Here is a 13,869-nt window from a genome sequence, read left to right on the forward strand (position 1 = left end):
GAAGAACATCCTGATTGTATACAAGTTTTGGCAATTATTAATGAAGGTGCTATACATATCCATGTGCAAGTTTTTGTATGGACATACATTTTCAAGTCATTTGGGTAAATACCAAGAAGTGGGATTGCTAGATCTTATGTTATGAGTATGTTTAGTTTTGTTAGAAGCCACCAAACTGTCTTCCAAAGTGGTTGTACCATTTTACCTTTTCACCACCAGTGTATGAGGTTTTGTGTGGCTCCACACACTTGCCTGTATTTGGTTTTGTCAGTGTTCTGGATTTTGGCCATTTCAGGAGGCATGTAGTGGTATCTCATTGTTGTTTTATTTTCCTCTGCAGCATTAAACATAACTAAGGGTGTTAGATAATATTTTTTGCTGCTTTCCATTGCTGGTTTTGAAATTATACAATCTCTTAGCATTATTTTAATGATTTTATTTAAATAAGTATAATGCATTTTTAAATAAAAGAATAAAGGTTCTATTATACATCTTTTTGAAAAAAACAGAATAAAAAGATTTCAAGACTGATGTATTCTAATCCAGTAACTCTCATTTAAATGTAGCTAGGGCTTCCCTGGTGGCGCAGTGGTTCAGAGTCCGCCTGCCGATGCAGGGGACACGTGTTCATACCCCGGTCCGGGAAGATCCCACATGCCGCGGAGCGGCTGGGCCGGTGAGCCATGGCCACTGAGCCTGCGCATCCGGAGCCTGTGCTCCACAACGGGAGAGGCCACAGCAGTGAGAGGCCCGTGTACCGCAAAAAAAAAAAAAAAAAAATGTAGCTAAGTAAATAATATTTTAAATAAATATTATTTTGAAATATAAGAAAATACAGAAAAGTGCATAACTCATAAGTGCATAACTTGTGAATTATAACAATGTAAATATACCATTTTAGCCATCAAACAGATCTAGAAATAGAACATTACCAACATCTCAGAAACCCCTTTAATGCCTCATTCTCGGTCATTTCATTTCCCTTTCTCCACAAAAATAATGATTATATTACTTATAATACCAAAGTTACTTTGCCTGTTTTTGAAACTTATATGAATAAAATCAAATATGCGTGTTTTGCATGGTTATTTTTCTGCATAATTATAGTTACACATATATAGTTTTAGTAAACATCTCTACAGTTCCCTGCTACTGTTGATTATGTATCTGGTAGTGGAATTGTGTCATAGGATCTGCTACGTCTACAAATAGTAAATCATGCCAAAGGGTTTTTCCAAAATGTTTGCATTTTTGTGCACTCCCACTAGAAATCTATGAGAGTGTTATTTGTCCAACAACCTTTTAAAACTTATTGTCTGTCTTTTATCTTTAGGAAATCTGGTGGGATGTGGTAACATCTCATTGTGGTTTTAATTTGCATTTTACTGATGCTATCAAGGTTGAACAAAATTTTATTATCTTATTGGCCACTTGTGTCTCTTATATTGTGAAGTGCCTATTTAAAGCCACAACCCCCAACGTTTCTACTGGATAGTAGGTCTTTACCTATTAATTGGTCAACATTTTTATATTTACAGATATAAGTTCTACATTGTATTTATAAAAAATACATTCACCCACATTGTGGCTTGCATTTTCGCTTCCTTTGTGTCATTTTTTTTCTTTTTTGTGTGTTTTAAAAAAGATAGTCCTATAATTTTTCAAATAAATTAACAGCATTTTTCTTTATAATTAGTATTTTTTGTCCTGTTAAAAAAATTAACCTATCTCAATATCATGAAGACATTCTCAAATGTCATATTCCAGAGGCTTTAATATTTTACATGCTATATATAAATTTACAATTCATTTGATTTTGCTTATGTATGGTGTGTGTAATCAGCTTTAAGTTATATGGTTTTTTTCCCTGTAGGGAATCCAATTGACTGAGCACCATCTATTGAAAATATAGTCCTTTACTGTCTACTGTTTGTACCCCATTGGCATAAGTCATGTGTCATACATTTAGGGTTGATTCCTGAACTTTTAATGTAATTACTGTGACTTACCTTTCTGTTTTTGTGCTAATGCTGTACTACCTGAATTACTATAACTTCATAATGTCTCCATATTCAATAGTGTAATCCTTCTGCTTTATTTATTTTCCTTAAATTTGTTTTGACTACTCTTACTCTTTTAGATTGTTATACAGACTTTAGAATCAGAATATCAATAACTAGGGAAAAAAACTGTGGATAAATTACAGAAAACTGACTTCTTTTTAATCCAAAATTGAGTCTTCCAATTCACCAAAATGGTAACCCTCTTTATTCAGGTTTTTCTACCATGTATCACTAATATTTAGAGTGTTTCTGTATAGACTTTATGCATATTTTGCATGGTTATTTTTATGCGTAATTATAGTTATGTATATATAGTTTTATTATGCACATATGTTACAAACATATGTTATAGCTATGCATAGTTATATAATGCTTAGTTACTTTTAGAGCTTTTATAATTTAAATCATTCTAATGTCATATTCAAAATGTTTGATGTTGTTATATAGAAATAAGATATTATTTTCTTATTGATTCTATCTAGTGATCTTAGTAAATTCACTTAATAATTCTAGTGGAGAGTCAGAAACATTTTTTACATGTTTTTATTCAGTAATAGCTTGAAGTCATGTGAGTAGCTGTATGTATAACTAATTTTGAAGCATCTACTAGAAGAGACATGTGGCTTAGTTTAAATTTGTGCACTAGGGTAAATTTCAACTACCATGTATTTTACATTTATTGACTTAATTACTTACTCTAATTTAATTTATTAAGTCCTCACAACAGTCTTATGAAGACATGGCAAGGATGTTGGAATGATCAGGCAAGGAATTTAAAATAATTATGTTAATATATAATAAGAGCTCTAGTGGATAAAGTAGAAATCATGTAATAGCAGTAGGACAATGTAAGCAAAGAGATGGAAATCCTAGGAAACAATCAAAAAGAAATCCTAGAGTTAAAAAATGCTGCAACAGAAATGAAGAATGCCTTTAATGGATACAGCTGAGGAAATAATTTCTGAGGTAGATGATGTATCAATAGAAGCCTTAAAAATTGAAAAGCAAAGCAAGGGAACAGAGACTGAAAAAATCAAAACAGAATACCCAGGAACAGTGAAACAACTACAGAAGGTGTAACATACACATAGTGGGAATACCAGAAGGAGAGGAAAGAGAGAATGGAACAGGAGAAATATTTGAAACAGTAAAGACTGAGAATTTCCCCAACTTAATGTCAGACACCAAACCAAACAAAGCTAAGAATTATATCTGACTTCTCCTCAGAAACCATGCAAGCAAAAAGAGAGTGAAATGAAATACTTCAATTGTTGAGAGAAAACAATCTACAAACCTAGAATTCTGTACCCTACAACATTATCCTTCAAAAGTAAAAGAGAAATAAAGACTTCCTTAGACAAAGAAAATTGAGGGAATTTGTTGCCAATAGACCTGACTAGCAAGAAATGCTTGTTTCAAAATAATAATAACAACAATGTGTTCAACTGTATAAATATATATATTTTAAAGTACTCACACTACCCATGAAGTTGCATAGTGTTATTTCAGAGTGGAGTTGGATTAGTTGTAAATGCCTTTTGCAAGCTCTAGGGAAAACACTGAAAAAATTAAAGGAAAAAAAAAGTGTAATTGATGTGTTAAGAAAGGAGAGAAAACAGAATCATATAAAATGCTCAGTTACAAACTGAAGCAACAGAAAAGAAGTAGGAGAAAAAAATAGAAACAAAGAAAAAGAGCAACAAATAGAAAACAGTAAAGAATGCGGTAGATATTAATCCAACTTTATCAATAATCATTTTCAACATCACTGGTCTAAATGTACCAATTAGAACACAGAGGTTGTCAGAGTGGATCAAAAACACAACCCAACTATATGTTGTTTATAAGAAATCCATTTTAAATATGAAGACACATACAGATTAAATGTAAACTGATAGAGAAAAATATGTCATGCTAATACTAATAAAAAGAAAGCAGGATTAGCTATATAAATTGCAGAATGAGTAGATTTCAAAGACAGGAAAGTTGTTAGGGATAAAGAAGGGCATTACATAATGATAAAGAGGTCAATTATCCAAAAAGACATAACAGTTCTTAACATGTATGCACTAACAATAGAACATCAAACTACATGAGGCAAAAACTGATAGGACAGCAGGGAGAAATGGATGAGTCCACTAATATAGTTGGAGATTTCAACAGCTCTCTATCAGAAATGAACAGATCCGATAGAACATCTGTAAGGACTTAGTTGGATTCAATAACACCATAAATAAACTGGAAATAATTGACATCTATATACTACTTCACCCCAAATAGCAGAATACATATTCTCCCAAGCTCACATGAAACTTTCAACAAGATAGACCACATTTTTTATGTAATCTTTTTCTTAAGTATAGTTGATTTAAAGTATTGTGTTAGTTTCAGGTGTATAGCACAGTGATTCAGTTGGGTTTTTTTCTGATTATATTCCATTGTAGGTTATTACAGGATATTGAATATAATTCTCTGTGCTATACAGTAAATTCTTGTTCCTTAACAATTTTATGTATAGTAGTTTGTATTTGTTAATCCCACACTCCCCATTTGTCCCTCCCCCCTCTGTCTCTCCTTTGATAACCATATGTTTGTTTTCTATCTCTGTGAGTCTGTTTCAGTTTTGTATGTAGGTTCATTTGTATTATTTTTTAGATTCCACGTATAAGTGATACAGTATTTGACTTTCTCTGTCTGACTTACTTCACTAAGTATAATATTCTCTAGGTCTAATGTTACTGTAAATGACAAGGTTTTATTATTATTTTTTGGCTGAGTTACATTCCATCGCATGTGTGCGCGTGCGTGTATATATATATATACACACATACCACTTCTTCTTAAACCAATCATCCACTGATGGGCACTTGGATTGCTTCCATATTTTGGCTATTGTAAATAGTGCTGCTATAAACATTGGGGTGTATGTATCTTTGTGAATTAGAGTTTTTATTTTTTCCAGATATATATGTCTAGGAATGGGATTGCTGGATCATACGGTAGCTCTGTTTTTAAAATTGGCAAAAGACCTTAAGAGACAATTCATCAAAAGCAAACAATTCATCAAAATTGTCATCAAAAAAAGCAAATAAGCATATGCAAAGATTCTCCACATCTTATGTCATTAGGGAAAAGCAAATTAAAACAACTTCATTCATAAATGTCAAAATGTGGAAGCAACCAATATGTACTTCAGTAGGTGAATAAATAAATAAACAGTGGTACGTCCAGACAATGGAGTATTATTCAACACTAAAAAGAAATGAGCTAACGAATCAACCATGAAAAGAATGGAGGAGACAAATTCATTTCACTAAGTGAAAGGAGCCAATCTGAAAAGGCTATGTACTGTATGATTCTGACCATATGACATTCTGAAAAAGGCAAAACAAAGGTGACAGTAAAAAGTTCAGTGGTTGCCAAAAGTAGGAAAGGGGTGAGATGAATAGGAGAAGCACAGTGGATCTTAAGGGCAGTGAAAATACTCTGTATGATACTATTATGATGGATACATGTCATTATACATTTGTCCAAACCCATAGAATGTATAACACCAAGATTGAAGCCTAAGGTAAACTATGGATTTTTTGTGATTATGATGTGTCAATGTAGGTTCATTTTGACTAACAAATATACCATTCTGGTGGTGAACGATGTTGATAATGAGGGAGGCTATGCATGTGCAAGGGCAGAGGATATATGGGAAATCTCTGTATCTCCCTCTGAGTTTTGTCGTCAATCTAAATTGTCCTAAAGAAAGTCTTTACACACACACACACACACACACACACACACACACACACATACACACACACAAATAACTCAGGGAGAGTTGTAGTTATGAGCCTTTTCCCATTAGTATATTAGAAGATGTTTCAAGCAACTCATTAGTGGATGAAAAAACTTAAGCAAAATATGTGATGGTGAGCATGAATATATTTGATTTAATTAAAGATAAAAATGAAAGTGGATAAATGTGTAGTTGAATAATGTGGAAATGTATGTTTTTATAAGGTAGAAATAAGAAAACTAAAAAGAGGAGAATGAAGAAGAGATAATAGGGGAAGTGGAATAAACTCAAATATTTTTGCATAGTTAATGGAGAAATTATAATATATCATAAAAATCAGTGATAAGTTTAAAGATACAATATACTGCAAGCATAATAAAAACTATTAAAGATAAACACTAGAACAAATTTTGAAAATTTATTTCTTATTTATTTTTTCACCACCAAAACTTTATTTTCCATTTGTCACCGATTGATCTCCTGTACCCATTTTGCCCTGACCCAACACCTTCCTCTCTGTTAATTACTATTTTATTCTCTGTCTACATGTTTGTTTTTGTTTGGATTGGTTTTTTCGTTTAAAAAAATTGAAACTTTAGAACCAAAAATTCCATCAGAATTTCTAAAGTAGTGAAGGAGAAACAAGTAATTAGAGATAGAAATACAGTAAAAATGGAATAATATACACTTTAACTATAATATAATATGCAAGAATGATGACACATCATTCCTTCCATCAGTGAATGCGAATTGTCTTAATTCACTTACTTAGGATTCTTATAGTTTTCAACATATTTATTTTGAAAAATTTCTGACACACAGAAAATATTCATGAAAAATAAAATGAGCATTTCATAAAAGCTTCACCAATATTTAGGAATTTTGGCCAACGGGAACATTTAAAGCTAGCTCTTGTGTATTGTGGAACTCTTTCCATCTTTTTAATCGCTTACTTATTGGTACAATAAAATGCTCCATTGTGCCCTGTATATTTCCCCTACATAAGTTTAGAATCTACCACTATTGATGCTAGTTTTTTCATTATTAGGATATAGATTATATCATATTATGTCATTGTGTGTTGATAATGATATTTCTTATTCCAATCCAAAAATATAAGTTCTTTTCTTTTTTTTGCATTTCATATTTTTTTCTTTTTTCTCCCATAGTGAAACACTTGATTCCACCAGGCAGCAATATATTACTCATTTGTTCGATCTGATAATAAGCAGGATATAGTTTCAAAATTCAAAAACTACTAAAAACAAACTTACTGACTAAAGTGCAAATTATCTTTGCAGTACTTATTCTTTTCCCCTCCAACTCTATCCTGCTAGGGATATATAGTTAAAATATTATGTTAGAAAGTTACTTAATTGCCTTAACTGGTTCTTTTTTAAAACTCTGTGGTTATGTTAAAATTTTATGTGAAATTATACTTAAATATTTTTATTTTTGTGTTCAGTGAGGTTTTCTCTTTTCCCCCATCTTTGTTGATTGATATTTTTATATATGTAAACCATATTATAATTCCAAAGTCAAAACTGTACTAACAGGTATACTTCAAGCAGTGTCTCTTGTCTTATCTCCTTCAAGTTAGCCCCATCTACTCCATGGGTAATTATATTCCTTCATTTCCAGTTATTCTTATTATGCAAACATAAGTAAATGCATGCATTTTTTAAAACTACCACACTCCTTTTTTGTTTACTTATTTATTTATTTTAACACAAAGGAGAGCTTACTGTAGACAGTCTTTCCCCTTAACAATGTATACTGGAGATCACACTGTGGTTTACTTTTATTTTTTTAAAAAAAACATTGTGTATCTTTGTCATTCTCTTCATTAATGTATATGAATTTCTTTTATCTACAGTTTTGCAAAAGTGTATATTGTCAACTTTTGAATTTTTGCCTAATTGGTGAGAAATAAAATTTCTGTGTCACTTTATTTTGCATTTCGCTTATGGTTGAATCTAATCTTTTTTATGTCTTAGACTCATTTAATATTATTTTTTGACCAGGTTTTTTTCTTTTTCCCACATTTTAAATACTTTAAGCATATTAACCTTTTATGATCTTTTATAAATGGTGTATTCCATTTATCATATGCCTTTTGATTCTTCATGTTTGTTGTCAGAAAAAATGTTATTTTAGTCATAATTATCATTCTTTTCCTTTAATGCATCAAAAATTTGAATCATACTTAGAAAGTCTTTCCCAAAAGTTTTTTCTAGTAATTATATGATTTATTTTTATATTTAGCTTCCTCTTCTATCTAGATTATTTTGGTGCATAGTGTGAGATATAGATTTAATTTTAATTTTTTCCTAATTGGCTATATAATTTTTCTAAAACAATTTCTTGGAGTCCAGTTTTGCTCCAGTGATTTGAGATGTCACTTTTATCAGATGCTAAATATTCATTTATATTGTGATACACATGTGAAGTTTCTATTTTATGCAGTGATTTATCTGTTACTTCAAAATTCACCATCATTTTCCCTTATTGTCTGCAGGCCAATGATCAGGTCTCAGTATAGTTTGTACTCTGTACTCTGGGAGGAAGAGAGCACATGTTGAAAGGATTAGAAGGCTTGGCTAATATAATTCAGTAGGAAATAGTGGATATGCTTGGAATCGATCATGAGGTTTTTTTGGTTTTTGTTTTTTAGACCATTCATGGAAGGCTGAATAGGATATAAATTATTGACATGAGAACACTCTCTCATGACTAGAGTTTCAACAACCTGGCATGATCTTTTGGAGTCAATACTAATCTGTTGCTGAAAATGTTCCTTGAAAGCCAATATTAGATGAGGTAAAGATTCTGGTACTACCTTTGAAGAATGTTTAGGAAGGGTCAGAAGGCTTGAGATGAAAGACTGAAGAGTTAAATGGTTTTATCTTGTGAGGCCAGAGAATCCACACTGGACCATATCCCCCAGGAGATCATAGGGCACATCTTTTTAAAGCAGTAAAAACCAACTGGTCAGTCACACTCCAGACTCTTTGAAAATCTGTCATGACTGTCTTCTGTAGGTGGAGGTTAACAGGAGATACTGCCATTGAAAACTCTCCCTAGAATTTCATAATGGCCAAGCAGCATTACTTAACCTATAGAAACAATGTGAAAGTAATTATAGTAACAATAATCAGACTGTAATTGCAGTCAGGGGGACTTCGACTCATAAGGATGGGTGGTGATGGTTGCTATATTCATAGGTGTCTGTTGGACTTCCAAGCAATCAAATACAAAAGTAATAATTTGTCACATTGTATCTGCCTAAGTCTCTACTCACTCACATTGTGTATAGTGCACACACAATACACAATATATATTAATAAATATTATATTTATAATATAAATTTATTTTATATGTATTCAAAGTTCATGATAGAATAGGTATGATTTATCTATATATAGTCAAATTATCAGCATTTAGTGAATAGAGGTACACATTTCTGGAATGCATGCTTTGCTGCCATCATTCACTGATTCAGTTAAAGTTTATTGATAAAGCAGAACACTGGATTCTGGAATTGTGAAACACACACACACATACACAGATATAATCTCTTCCATATGATCTTGTTCTGAGATGGACACATATGTAATTATAATATATTAAAACTTAAAAATTATAAATCCAGTGTGTTTCAAGTAAAGGAAAACATAAAAGAAACATCTAAGTCTGCTCTAGCAATTTTAAGAATGGTTTTTAGAAAAAAAAAATAGTATTTGGCTTAGTACTTAAAGGATGAGTACAAACTTTCAAGGTTAACACATGGGGAATGTCTAAGAGAGTAAGTCATGTTCAAAACTTATAAGTATTTGAGAATTTCAGTTTGTAAAGTTCAAAGTGCATAAAAACCATGTGCCTTATTTAAATGGTATTCCATGCTGATGTGTCCTAATATTGAAGCAGAACCTTTGGGAATAAGGGTCAGATAAGTGTGCTTCAAAATGCAATCTAAAAGAAATTTATGAACAGCCAGATTTAGAACCAGAAATCTAAGCAACAGTACCAGCAGATATAAATCAGATTAAAGAAATAGCAGGATAATGAGGGTCTCTGAATGACATTAACTATCTTGATCAATGCTAAGAAGAGTGAAGAACATGAGCATTTTCTTTGGTTTTTCTAGTTAATTTTCAGTAGAAATTGTTTCTGAAGTTCCATTAAAGGCTAATGTCCCAGTAGCCCTATCCTTTGAATTTCTTACCACCTGTTCACAACTACTGAGAACAATTTACTGTTTATAATGTACACACACACTCTTAGATACAAAAAACTGGTTTAATAGGAGCCCATGTGGAGAATTGGAATAGACACCCAGACTTCAGGGTTAATCATGATGCTTGGTGTAAAGTCTTAAGAGGAAATTACTGATTTAAAAAGATTAGATGCTAAACCTACATAACAGTTAAAATCCATGTGATTAAACTCCAGGTGGCTCTGGACTTCGATGTATACTGTGCAAGTCCCTTCAGCTCTACACAGACGAAGTAAAATGATTGTCAGGAGTTGTGCTGAAACCTAAGGGCAAACCAGTTGATTATAAGTTTTGTGTTTGCTGAGGAGCAACTGATAAAATGAAGACACTAAATTGACATAGAGTGTAACATCAGGACCAGGCTTCCATTTTAGGACACTTCTAAATCTTAACATTTCTCTCTTGTAATTGCTCTGACTTTTGAGTTCCATTTAACTTAATGACACTCAATGAACTGAATTGCTTTAGTGAAATGAGAAATCAGCAAGCAAACTCTGTAGAGGGTTTGATTACATCCCTTGTTGTAGCCTAGTTTCTGAATAATCTTATACCTTGATTATATAATCTTTCACGGTTTATCCACTATCAAAATAAAAGACCATTGGGGTGATATAATTCCTTACCATGTTTTGGTAACATTTATAGCTAGGATATTATAAATCCTAGCTAAATTTATAATATTTGAATTTGAAATTTCTCTTTTCCCTAAATTTATTGCTTTTAAATCCTGTAAGCTGAAAAACTTTGTACATGAATGCATATGTTTTTCTTAGTGATTATAATTCATATATTGCTTTTTCTGATCATTTGGTTAAAGTATTAAGTGCTGATGACATTGCTACACTAATCTGTCCATTCAGAATAAATTTTATATTTTAAAATGATGTTTTACAGAAAGATGTAAAAACTAGGTTACCAGAAATTGAAGGTTTTGTAAATACTCCATTCTCATGCTTGCATTTAAAGCTCCATGCATGCTGAGATTTTACGTACAGACTGAGATTTTCATATTTAAGCAAATGATAAAAGGCAAGTCAACAACTGCACCAGTGAGTTGCTAAGCCACCAGAGAAAAGCAAACTGTCCTAAGCATAAGAACCTGTCAAGCTGTGAGCTGTGGAATCCATAAGCTATGTATAAAAATGAGGTCAGTGAATCATGATCTCATTCTGAACAGAATTTGGATACACATGTACATCAGGATGACTTGTTTGAAGCCCAAGAGTTGGTGAAAATTACACATCACAATACAGGGATATGCATGTGCATAAAGGAAAAATGAATTTTTTTTCATTAGATAAATGCACTTCCATGTGCAACAAGTCGAGTGGCAGTTCTTACTTTTATTTTTGCATATCCAGAACATCACCTTTTAAATTATAACTATTACAATTTACAAAATGTTAACATGTTTTTTTAACCTGGCTCATTTCAGAAACTGTTCAGAAATACAGCATGATAACATATTACTAAGAGAGAATCTATAAAAAATAATGGCAATAATACACTTTTGTGTATTATTTGAGAGTTACTATGAGCAGAAAAGACTTTTACATATTTTTGGAAAGAATCAATAAATTTCCTCTTTCTTCTCAAGTTACAGAACTTAAGCATGTTTTGTAAGGTATAAATTCAAACCCAGTCCAAAAAACAGGTTATCTGTGAGAACATAAATAACTGCCCCATCTTTGCAGGATGGCAAAAGGGATAGAAAACTCACAAATTTTTGAAAGAAATTAAAATAATCTTTTGCATTTTATGGTCACTGATACACAGGACATAAAAGAGGGGCTAGATTTCATTAACAGGGAGTTAAAACTCAAAGAACTCATTGGATATTAAAGTGTCATCCAGTTTCATAAGAGGAAAACCTACCGCATAGCAACAGGCCTCTCAAGTATCAGCTCCAGTAAAAAATAAAGTTTAAATGATGACACATTAAAAAAAGACTGATGAACAATTATTTGTAAACCTTAATATGTTAACAATATAATTTTCTGAATAAAAAGAGATGGAACTTGCTGATTTAGGGAATGAACCAAAAGGGACTAAACTATATGTAAAAAGTTGAAATATTTATAATATTATATCTGCAAATAGAAATATATATTTCATTGGCTTTGGTAACCATTACAGGGAAGAATGTTATGATAAAAAGATAAATTGATGCTTTACAAGATTAGAAGTTCTTTGATAAAAGAGAATATATCATTATCTTTTTTTACACCCAAGAGCTATCATAGATTCTTAATTGTAGTAAGCCTACAAAAATGTTAAAAATAGACTTTCTATAATTTACAAGAATTAAGGAAGTACAGACTTAGGGACAGAGAGATAATATACAAAAGAGATGACTGTACAGCACTATGTATCTTTGCAGACTAAGAAAAAGAGATCAAATAAAAGAAGCCTGGTTTAGCCACTGTGGAAAACATTATGGAAGTTGCTCAAAAAATTTAAAAAGAACTACCATAGGATCCAGGATTCTATTTCTGGAAATATATCCAAAGGAAATGAAAATAGGAGTTTGAAGAGATGTCTTCACCTCCATGTTCATTGCAACATTATTTATAAGAGCTAAGACATGGAAACAACTGAAGTGTCCATCAACAGATGAATGGATAAAGATGTTGTGGAATATATATGTGTATAGATATTCCACCATCATATATATATATGTGTGTGTGTGTGTGTGTGTGTGTGTGTGTGTGTGTGTGTATGTCTGATACAATTTTGAGAAAGACAGATACTGTATGATATCACTTCTATGTGGAATCTAAAAAAGTTGAACTCAGAAACAGAAAAACAGAGAGTAGAAGAGTGGTTACCAGGGGCTAGGATGGGAGATGGGAAGATGTTTAAGGGTGCAAACTGGGAGCTAGTAAATGAATACATCCTATAGAGATCTAATGCACAGCATAGTGATAATAGTCAATTATACTGTATTATAAACTTCAAAGTTGCTAAAAGACTGCATCTTAATTGTTCCCACCACGGAAAAAGAAGTGATAATTATGTGATGTTATAGAGGTATTAGATAATGCTGGTGGTGATTATTTTGCAACATGTAAATGTATAAAATCAACAAGTTGTACACCTTAAACTTGAACAATGTTATATGTCAAATATATTTCAGGTTAAAAAAACTCCTGAAACTGGTTTTCTCTGCCTCATGTGGAGAGAAAGCTGAGCCTTGTTTAAGAAAGTAATTTATTGAGTTACTTTTACATGTTGCTATGTGGCCATGATATAGCTCTAACTACACAAAATTAAAGAAACTAAAGATTACATAAGATTATTTATTTATCAGCTTATTTATTTTTAAACTATAAATATATAAGTGACTTTATACATCTGGGGTTTTGGAGAAAGGTAACACTTTCTGATGCTATAAAATGCTATGTATCTCTTAGAAAATTTGATATAACATATTGTAAATCCCTCATTTGACAGGTAAGAAAACTGAACCCTAGAAGTATGAAATTACTTACTCACAAACACATATAAAGAGAACCAATTATAGTTTATGTCTCCAGACTCTAAAACTAGTATTTTGCCCTGGTACAACACAATAAACCCTAATAGAATGCAATAATTCAAATGAGGGACCGTGGTTCTATGATTGTTTCAGAAATTCCATCTTACTACGAGAAAGAAATAACTTCCTATTCACTAGGAGTTGAAGTGTTGGAAAATTAGAATATCTTCTGGTTTTTCACAAACATTACTGAGTAGTTTA

This window comes from Orcinus orca, chromosome 5 (assembly GCF_937001465.1).
Source record: "Orcinus orca chromosome 5, mOrcOrc1.1, whole genome shotgun sequence".
Taxonomy (NCBI): domain Eukaryota; kingdom Metazoa; phylum Chordata; class Mammalia; order Artiodactyla; family Delphinidae; genus Orcinus; species Orcinus orca.